At 42.7% G+C, this 10,849-nt stretch overlaps 1 long non-coding RNA gene across 1 annotated transcript; it reads left to right on the top strand.

Annotated features, from left to right (window-relative positions):
* Window positions 1-351: 351 nt before the first annotated feature.
* On the top strand, window positions 352-3,737 carry LOC142576611 (uncharacterized). The gene is made up of 3 exons (XR_012826884.1): window positions 352-762; window positions 2,508-2,717; window positions 3,547-3,737. It is a non-coding gene; the product is annotated as an uncharacterized LOC142576611 (long non-coding RNA).
* The last annotated feature ends 7,112 nt before the right edge of the window (window positions 3,738-10,849 follow it).

Genomic DNA, 10,849 nt, shown 5'->3' with positions numbered 1-10,849 from the left:
GCCTACCTAGACACTGTAAACCCAACGATTGGGGCCTAAATGCCTGTCCGCCTCCCAGCTACGGCTTCCTTTGAGTGACAAAGTCTGATCTCGAAGGCCGTGCTTTTGCAAGCTGCATGTACCTGAAGCAATTGCGAATCTTGAAGGCAGCATCCGCTTCGTTTTTATTATATATACATTTCCTTAAACTTCGTATCACAAAGTACAATATACACACTTCTGGACCCAACAAATCTATTAAAAGACCCTACGAAATTTTATTAGGAAAAAACACGCAATTTTTTAATTTAAGATACATTTTTCTAAAAACCGCAGAGTGGCGCTACGGTAGTATTTGTTTGGTCGACACACCACGTTGGTTGTAGTGAATGCTCCTTGCATTTAGGTGGTCTTTGAGTTATATTTTAGAAGTGCCTACACAAAATGTGCTCCTTGTCGTGTGCAGTAGCCATCCCGAACCCTCCGGACTCGTGTAACGCCATTAGTTCGCCGTGTGTTTCGAGCGATCCACCAGTGTCGACAGTGAGTGCCCTAGTACAGCGCCCGTCCGAGCTGCCTTTGTTCTGCCGAGCTGCCTCTGCCTGCCCGCGCTCTCGTGAAAAAGTCTGGTACTGGGGCTTCGAATCGTAGTGTATGGAAGACTGTTGAAGGTTGTGCTTTTGTGGAGCTGGAGTTCATCGGAAGTTCTACAGTGCTTGCGCCAGAGAAACGTCGGTGCCTCTGTACCTGTTAGACGAAGGAGCGTTTGCCAAGTCTTGAAAGGTAAGCAAGTTTGGCGCTTGCGCGCATTCTTGAAGCTTATGATTTACGTAATGAGCGTTGTGTAACTAGCTAGAGCAAAGCGCTTTCCTATCGTATGTTAGCCATGTTGCTGTGCACATTTAGCAAGCAATTTCACGAAAGCTTCCTCTGATGTTACAGCGTACTTGCATTCTGCTACCCGCCTTGATTGCTATGCCTGAATGGGCACAGAATTATGCAAACACATTGAAAGTTGGTGTTCGTTCGGTAGTTTCCTGGCAAGAAGTTATTCGCTATATAGGCATTCCCGTAAGTACAGTACATCTGTAATGTATACGTCGATGTATCATGGTCTTCGCGCGTTGACACACGATTGCTATGTTTGACGCTTAAGCAGATAGAAGCTTGTATGAAGGTTTTTGTATGTATACACTTCGGTTTGGAGGTCCGCGTCGCGAGAACCTGTGTGTATTTATGTTCTTGAGTGTCTTCGCGTATTTGTCTTCTATGTTACAGAGCGTATATAGGCCGATATTACAATAACGAGGTTTATTTTTAATCTAGACATTTCAATCAGACGCCGGCCCTTAAGAAACACAGACTAACCAAATCTTAATAACGAGATGTCAGCTCTTGCAATCGTAGGTTACGGCAGTGCGTAATAATTTAAAGACTGCGATTCTGTATCACTCTTCTCGCCCACCGCTAACGGCCGGCAGCTGCAGTACGTAGCACGGGCCGGGGCGTCGGTCAGACTACTAACGAATAGCGAAAAGGAATAGCATCGCTACAAAGTCGCGGTCTTTAAATTATTACGCAAATTTTGTGCACAATGAGATGTTATAAACACATCTTGCATGTACATGAAAAAAAAGTTTACAACAGACATAACATATATGCATAGGCACATATATGTGTCAATAAAATACTCGAGCCTCTTTCTGCCTACAGGAAAAGAAGTTATGTCTCCTGGAGGGCATGGCTGCTTGCACTAATGAACCTCCAAGGGAAGGTTTTCTCTAATCCCTATTTTTGATATCTAAATGCTTATGTGACATGTCATGTACAAACTGCTTGCATCAATTTCTCATTGGGATGAGCTGTCTAAAATTTAATTTTCAGTAATAATTGCAATAATTAACTCCTTTCACCTGTCTTCTAATGACTATAAAGTTCTATGCTTCTACCTTGACAAACCTTTTATGAAATTAGTTTGATGAGGCCCAATATACAGGGCTTTCTAAATTGAAGGTATCAGTACCTATTAAAGACTATGCTAACTATGAAAATGCTGCTTGTGTATGTGGTTTATTCGCTCTGTCAGACAAAATCTTTACACCCAAGTGCAGTCAGTAAATTGAAAACTGTATGTCTGCAAAGGGAAGTCAGAATTGTATGTGAAGACAACTGCATCTTGTTTGATAGTTCTCGAGCACAGCTTGGCCCAATACTCGATGAGGCTTGAAGCTTTCAATGTCTGCTAATCACTAAAACAGCACCAGATCTGTGTCAAGGGGTGGCACACATTTGCTTAGTTCTAGGCAGATGCATGTCTTTCTTTCGCATTGATGTTCCCAATACTTTCTAGTCTTACGTAAAAGTACACAGCTCAGTACAATGCATGTATGGTATACGTAAGGCTGCTTTGTTCTTTAAACCGAATCAACAAGAGCAGCTACATCTGTTTTTGCAAACCTTACCCTATTTCCTAACCATTCCTTGATCATACGTGTATAAAATGAATCTGTGCTTGTATTGTTTCACAGGTAGACATCGGTGGCGGTGTATATGTTGAAAAGGACCTGCTGAAGATGCTGTGCCTGGATGCTAACAACTCAGGCTTTCACTTCGCAGAGGGCCTCCTTAAAGCCCCTTTTTCAATAGAAGACGTTGAAGGGAGGTGCTTCTATGGGCGGCTGTCAAATGCCTTCCACAGAAGGATCCGTTGGATTCCAAGAAGGTCAACACCACACTAAGTATGTGTGTCACAAAGAAGCATCTTAATATTTTTGTGCAGTTTTCAACAAAACTCCTCTCATGACAATTTCAGTGCTATCTTAGGGTATACTCCTTTCTTTCCAGCTAAAATAGCTATTAACCTGATTATAATAGCATATTATAATGCAAGCTTTGCCACCATAACTAGAAAGTTGTCATTACTGTTCGCATATGTATTTTTGTGATAGAGGCCCTGGTCATATGAATGCACTGATAATATAATATCCTGTCTTGTGGAAAGCTAACATGTTTAGTAACAAGCTCGCTTTGACAATGTCTGCCTGCACAGCAAAGGCATTTTCTAATCTTGCTGTAGAACGTCCATAATGCCTGTTCAACTGCTTACATGTTGCTTGTATCATTTCGTGGTTCTTAAGTGCAACACAAAAGTCAACTCTTCTATGTACCTGTGCCCAAGCAAAGCTGCAGCACAGTTCTGAGTGGCACCTTGCCTTGCTAAGATAATTCACACATGAAACTTCCATGTACTGGTCACAATACGAATATCGAAGTTCATTAAACTGAAGTTGATTTACAGCTTTTGTTTGTAGATGACAATTGGTATGATAGAGCTTATGTGTCATGCATCTGTTGGTGTTACGCACATTCATCACGCTCCCAGCTCTAATGCACTAATTCAGTCATTTCATGCATTTTAGGACTTTGCAAAAAACAGGTGGAGATGTTTAGAGCTCACAGGGTTGAAAACTTGTCTTGTGCACTTCCTTTTTAAGAAACAGATGCATGGTGTGTTGCAATGTCACTGTAGCAAAACTAATATATTGCCTTTTTTCTTCTCTTTTCTAGACTACATAACGCAACATTTCAGCCTACTTCCAGGGCAGCTGGAGAACTCGTCCTCATTACTAGCCCGGGGATATTAAATGGATGTGTTCAAGCACAAATGTAAACCTGTCTTCTTCTGTTGCATGTCACACCTAGCCACTTGGCAATCGCTATTCGCCACAAACAGATAGTTGACAGGATGTTACTAGCAAGTCGTTAGGATATATAAAGGTGGTTAATAAATAGTCGCTACACAGCTTTTAGGAAGTACATAAAGATTTTATTCAGAGATAATTAAAGCTTATTTTTGCAATATATAATTGCAAAAGTAATTACCTCTGAATAAAATTTTATGTACTTTCTAAAAACTGTGAAGCGACTTTTTATTAACCACCTTTATACATCCTAACGACTTCCTAGTAACATCCTGTCAACTATTTGTCTGTGGCGAATAGTCGACAGGATGTTACTAGCATGTTGTTAGGATGTATAAAGGTAGTCAATAAAAAGTCGCTTCACAGTTGACACTTTCTACCGACATAAGATAATAAGCAGTTGGTAAGAATTCTATCGACATTTTATATCTATACTTTCAATTCAATATCGGTGGCCAATAGTCGGTAGGAGGTTACTAGGAAGTTGTTACGGTGTCTAAAGACGGTTTATAGAATGTCGATAGGTTCTAGTAACATTTGTCTAAAGACGGTTTATAAAATGTTACTAAAAATTTTTGTAAGGGTGTATATCCTATTCGTTTTACTAGTAAGGCGTCGCAGCTCACCATTAAATCATGGCTTAGATTTAGCACGCCGTTTGGTCCGCACCCACGACGGCACATAGTTTTTTTGCATCTCAAGCATTTTTGCTTTAAAAAGGACCCATAACTCATCAACGCCGATTGTTTCAGAAAGTATTTCGAATTCCGGAAGGAATTCCTGTAATGCAAGTCCTATTTCATATATGTTGGCTTGGCTGTAATTATACATCCTTTTGGCTCCCGAACTTTGCGTCTTTTCGTACGTCAACTTCATTTCACAAACCACATCTTTATGGTCGCTAATATCTGGCACCACCAAAACTTTCCTAACCCAATTTGGCTGATTAGTTAAAATTAAGTCTAAGACGTTATTTTGTCTCGTACCTACTGTTACCACCTGGGTTAAGGAAAAACTGCTTAGTATCATCAACAATTCCTTTGCCACTGCAGATGTAGCCCTAGTATTAGAAGGGCGCTTATTCCAAGAAAGCTCTGGGATGTTAAAGTCCCCGCCAATGACAAGGTAATCTGTATTGACTGTCTCTATCGTCTTTGGAAAATCAGACAAGACAGCAGAAGGGCTTGAAGGAGCCCTATATAATGAACATACTGATAATGTTTTCCCGTTTGGTAACCGAATCTTACACCATATATCCTCGCAATTTCCGCTGCCGATATCGAGAGCGGAACAAGAAAGCAACGTGTGAAAGCATGGTGATAGAAACCATCACCATGACGGTTTCTCTCGTTCCTAAAGCATGTGTAGCCGTTTGGAAAGACTTCATTGCTTGTTATTTCTTCATCTAGCCATGATTCCATTCCAAGCACTACAGTTGGTTTAGTCATGCATAGAAGGTTGTGGAAATCATCTACTTTGTTCTTGATGCTACGGCATTTGACAACAAGGAAAGTTACATCTGCTACGGAGCTGCGCATGCGTCATGTCGTTTGCACAACCTGACCACTACCTTCATCATATACATATTTTTGCCCGTTTATAAACAGCTTATCATATTTTAGGTTTGCGCGAGCACCATCAAGGACATTCCTTTTGCCGAATTCCCAAAGAAACTTTGTTTTTCTGCGCCCTGCCTCTGAAAAATATGATATACTAATATTGGATCTTTTTAGTTTCTTGGCGTTGGCTAGAATTGCCTGTTTACCTTTAAACATTGAGAACATTGCAATGAGCGGCTGAGGTTTATTGGCCTGGGACCGGCCAAGTCTCTGTGCCCTTTCAATCTGCACTGGCGTTAGTCCTAAACGTGATACAATTTCTTGTACTTTTTTCTCGAAGACGGCCGGCAGTTCACGACTTTCACTGTCAGGAACACCATAAAATATCAGGTTACATCGCCTGCTGAGGTTTTGCAAGTCGCCTATTTTATGGGATAAGGCCTTCACCGTGCTGTGAGTATCTTCACTTTTCTTCCTACATTCAGTAACAGCTCCTCTTAGGTTTGCGAACTGTGTTATTGCACTTTCCACAGAATCTAATCGTGACTTAAACTCTTCTATAGCCATTTGGCCTTGATTCTGCGACGTTTCGATAGCCTGTAATTTGGCCTTTATTTCCCTTTGGCCATCCAAAACTACATTCATTGTTTCAGCAGTAGTTGGTCTAGGATTTAGCTCTACGTCACCGCACAGGAATAAAAGAAAAAAATATAGAATGCATATGTTCGCACTAAAAAGAAACGACGTTTGGCATGACAACGCACAGTACGGTACTTTGAATCCACACTTGAACCACGGGGCGTAACCGGCACCATGAATACGTGAAAGGTGAAACTCTCATTCCAATAATCACCAACCTGCGTTAGCAGAAGAAAATGCGTGAGTGGCACAATCATGTTGGTGCCGGCCTCACACCCCCCTTATTATACATTATTATTATACATTTAATTATTATATATTTCATCAATCCTGCACCACTTAAGCGCATGTGCTTGTGTACCGCAGTGGCAGCCAGCAAAACATATTTTGTGGTCGTTCACACTAAGCAAGTAAACACAATTTCCGACGTAGTTGGAACAAAATGTGATTGTAAAACTTATTCAATGTAACGCATGACATATACTGTTCTGTTCAACAACATGGCACCAAGCTGCTTTGTCCGCATGCTATACATAAATTTAAATTTTTACACTTTCATAGACATAACTTATAAAATACAATGCAACCAAGTAGCAATAACGTCAGCTGTGTTCCAAATAGAATTCACAAGACTCGTAAAAAACATGTTTCTTAGTGCTCGCTTCAGACTTATAATCGAGTTTCACAAGGTGTAAATTAATATGCCAAGTTCGTCTGTTTGCGATACAATAAAGTAAGCAGCCTACAGAACTGCAATATTTGTTTTGGTCTATACTTACAGATTTGTCAATATTACCCGCCATGGTTGCTCAGTGGCTATGGTGTCGGGCTGCTGAGCACGAGGTCGCGGGATCGAATCCCGGCCACGGCGGCCGCATTTCGATGGGGGCGAAATGCGAAAACACCCGTGTGCTTAGATTTAGGTGCACGTTAAAGAACCCCAGGTGGTCAAAATTTCCGGAGTCCTCCACTACGGCGTGCCTCATAATCAGAAAGTGGTTTTGGCACGTAAAACCCCAAATAAAAAAAAAAGATTTGTCAATATTGTGCTTCAATTTTTTTGGTTTATCAGTTTTCGGGAATTATCGTAAATAATTGTACACCCAGAATCTAAACAACTGCTTCACTGTAACTTGAATTTCTCTCTCAAAAGAAGACGTATTTACCTATTTGTTCCAGCGGTTGTTCCATAACAGGATTTCTGCGTTTTACATGTATTTTGAATGGTTAAATTGGAGTTTTACTTTTGAGCGAAAGCTTCCTCTTGAGGAAACCACCGAAATACCTTTCTTTTATAAACTTAAGCTTCAGTGGGAACAATATCTTCCTTAAATCCCGCAAGGCACTTTCCGCTGCACTAATTCAGACTACTTTTATCGGGTTACCTTGTGAAACCTATCGTAAAGTATCGTGAAGAAAATGATCAAGGACAGATCCACCGAATGTGCGTTCCTCCTTAAAGCTTTTTTAGTGTTCAGAGCAAAAATTGAAAAACAACGGGCAGCAGAGTAGACATACACAGTGTTACATTCAAGAATGATTTATTAGAAGCCAGATCAATGAGTTTATATACCGAAGACAAAATCGAGCATGCGCAAATGATGAAATAGTAAGAAATGACAGTTTTTTCTCGATAAGGATATCGATGGAGTACTAACTCAGGCATGGCCTACATTATCTAGTCTTTCGGATTCACTTATCAATCCAATTTTTTTTTTGTTTATGCCTGCGCACAACGAAGCAATCGTAAAACAAAGGTGAACATCGACACGTGCTCTAGCTTGCGGCTAACCATCCATCATGTTCTTTGTTAAAGTTATTACAGTGCTCTCTAAGCCCTGTCGTTCAGACACAATCCCATTTCCTCCACCTAGCGTTTACGACACGAAAGTGGAATCTGGTAAGCAATGCTTTCTTGCAGCGTGCATACCGCGTCCTATGTTCATTGCCGCAGTACTGTGTTTCATAAGTGACTGGGTTGCTGATTCTGCATACATGTCTCAATTTATTGGTGGCCGTGAGCATGGCCTTACTGTTGCGCGTGAACCCGCCTTTTTAATGTTTTGGGAAATTTTGTACATTTACGACATAATGGCAATTAAATAATTAAATATTGGGGTTCGATCTGCATGCCAAAACCACGAAATGATTATGAGGCACGCCTTAGTCGATGACTCCTTAATTATTTGACCATCTGAAGTTCGGCGTGCATGGTACACGGGCGTCTTTGAATTTCTCCCCCATGGAAATATGGCCGCCGTGCACATGACCAGGACTTCATCCCGCACCCTCGGCCCACGGCGGCTATAATCACAATTATTTGTAAATGGCTTTGTAAATTTCTTTTTTATTTGATGATATTGATCATCGGAACTTACCGCTCTTTTTGTGTCGATGTGTTGTTCAGTAATCTTGCTGAAGTTTAACATTACGTATTACTACTTGTCTTGCTCCTCAGCGCTGTAGTTGTACAAAATACAGAAAATATACAAAATAAGAGTTTTCGACATGCAGGCTGATGCTGCTGTTGCTGATGATGATGTGAAAGGGAGAGAAAGCTCTTTATAGAAAATGCAGAGTGTTTAGCCAGCGTATTTTCGCCTGCATGCTACTCTGCAGGGAATGGGACACAAGAGAAGAACGACTCTAAAGGCGGGCAGAAGAAAAATAAGAAATGCAGGTCTGGTGACATTATCAGCACTACAGTAGGGAGAGAGAGATGTAAATGAGAGAAAGTCAGGGAGGTTAACTAGACTTACAGATTCCGGTTTGCTGCTCTGCACTAGGGAAGAGAAAGGGGAAGCAAAGACGGAAAGAAAAGCGGGGACAAAAAGAAAGGCGTGAAAAAAACTTAAGAAGGGGGGACGGGATGGCATCATTCTAGTCTTTCTAATAGGCCACTGCCACGTAAAAAGATCAACAAAGCCTTGACCGATTTTTGGTGCGACGGCGGTTCATGTCGGCATTCCTAGACTGTCTGTTCTGAAAGTGGCTTGCCGTCAAGGCATGGCCGACAGGGCCGCTAATGACATTCGGTGCGTGCTGTATCGAGCGCAGTGGCAATTGGAGCGAGTGTTCTATAGCATCCTCGCTGCCGCAGTGACTGCATGCCGCGTTCTCGTCCATACTGAATCGGAAGGCGAAAAATCTTGTGAAAGCGACACCATGCCACAGTCGGCAAAGTACTGCTGTCTCGAGTCGAGAGAGTCCTGATGGGGATCGAAGTCGAAGGGACGGGTCCAGTAGGTGTACACGTGTGCGCTTCAAACTTAGTGTGTTCCATAACGATCATATGGCTACATTTGCAACCACGCGAATTTTCATTGCTGCGTCTGTTCTTGAGAATGGAATGGAGTCTTCCAAGCCCTCCCCACGTGCAAATCGTGCTGCTGCATCGGCATGTTCATTGCCAATTATGCCACAGTTGCTTGGAATCCACAGTAACGTGATGTTGTGTCCTTTCTCGATGACGTGGTGAAGCAGCAATCTGATTTCTAGAACTAGTCCTCCGTGGGGTGCGCGGCGTAAGGCAGAAACCAAACAGTGCAGAGCAGCCTCGGACTCACTGAACATGCTCCATTTCTTCGGCAGTTGATCAGAAATTACGCGAAGGGCACAACAAATAGCAGCGAGTTTCGCGGTAGTCGATGTAGTCTGGTCAGATAGTCGAATCTTTACGGTGGAGATTTTTGCAGGTAAGATCACCTCTCCTGCAGGCCCATATAGAAGATGATGCTCGTTGTTTGTCTCGTATAGAAAGAGCAGTGAAAGTTGCTTGAGTGCTAGAGGCGAGAATTGTGCTTTTTTTCGTATTCCTCGTACTATTAGTCGAACTTTCGCTTGAGCCAAGCACCATGGGGGAAACGGAACTCTCGCTGGAGCTCTATAACCTGATGGAAGGTATGCCCGATTGGACAGGACTGTCTGACAAAAGGAGGCACGTGGTCGATCCTCTGTCAGTGAGGCTGGATGATGGACAAGGGCTCGAGCAAGGTGTCTTACGTGTGCTCTCAGCGCTTACATGACTAGAGTAAGCCAGCAGAGCAGTAAAGTGTTCCATGCGACGAACGTAGACCGTAAATGCAAAAAAAAATCTATTTGATGACACGACGTGCGTGAGTCATAGTATAGACAGCAAACCAATTGACGCAATGTATAAAAACAAGAATATGAGGACTTTGCGCTGCTTCGATGGGCAAGGCCGCGGACCCAGCATCGATGCCAATGTCAAGGGGCCCAGGTCGAACTTTTCGATGTTCATATTGTATTGACGTCATTCGTATCTGTAAGGTGGGCACTCAATCATGATGTGCTCTAGAGATTCCACAGCGCCGCCGTTGTCATAAGATGTATTTGTGGTCTCTCCATTGCGAAGAAGAAGATTGTTCGTGCATGCAACCGCAGTGTCTTGGAAGTCACTGAAATAATATCGCATGTTCAGCGTTAAATGCCAAGCTGTGTAGGTATGCTATGTCCTGTACCAAATAGTAATGGCTTGATTTGGTGCTCTTCGTGCAAAGACTTTGGAATGCTGCTTTCGAGCGTGGGAAGATTGTACACTGTTGTTGTAGTTGCCGTAGTACGTATTTTAGCACAAGGTTCATCGCGTGCAGCTGAGACAATGTTGATGACGTTACTCGCTCTAAACGCCGTGAAAATGTCTGGTCTGTGGCAGTAACACAGATACCACAGGAAGAGCTATGTTGAGTGGAGGATTCGTCAGCAAATATGTGCTTCGTGGTGTAGTATTTCATGCTCATGCAGACCAGTGCCGTCTTTAAAATAGCGGCCTGCGGACATACACACTTACTTTGGGTGAACACGGCTCAGCGTGGCATCGCTCCGTGGAGCGCCAGTGCGTCCTGTGCCGGCGAGCACTGAAGCGAAGCGGCACTGGCGCGCAGGTACCCAGGGGAGGTGATTCGCCCGTCTCCTACAGGGCTGGAGCAGAGCAACTTCCTTTGCTGTGAG

Source organism: Dermacentor variabilis, chromosome 3 (assembly GCF_050947875.1).
Source record: "Dermacentor variabilis isolate Ectoservices chromosome 3, ASM5094787v1, whole genome shotgun sequence".
In the NCBI taxonomy this organism is placed as follows: domain Eukaryota; kingdom Metazoa; phylum Arthropoda; class Arachnida; order Ixodida; family Ixodidae; genus Dermacentor; species Dermacentor variabilis.
This window is presented reverse-complemented; position numbering and strand designations above follow the sequence as displayed.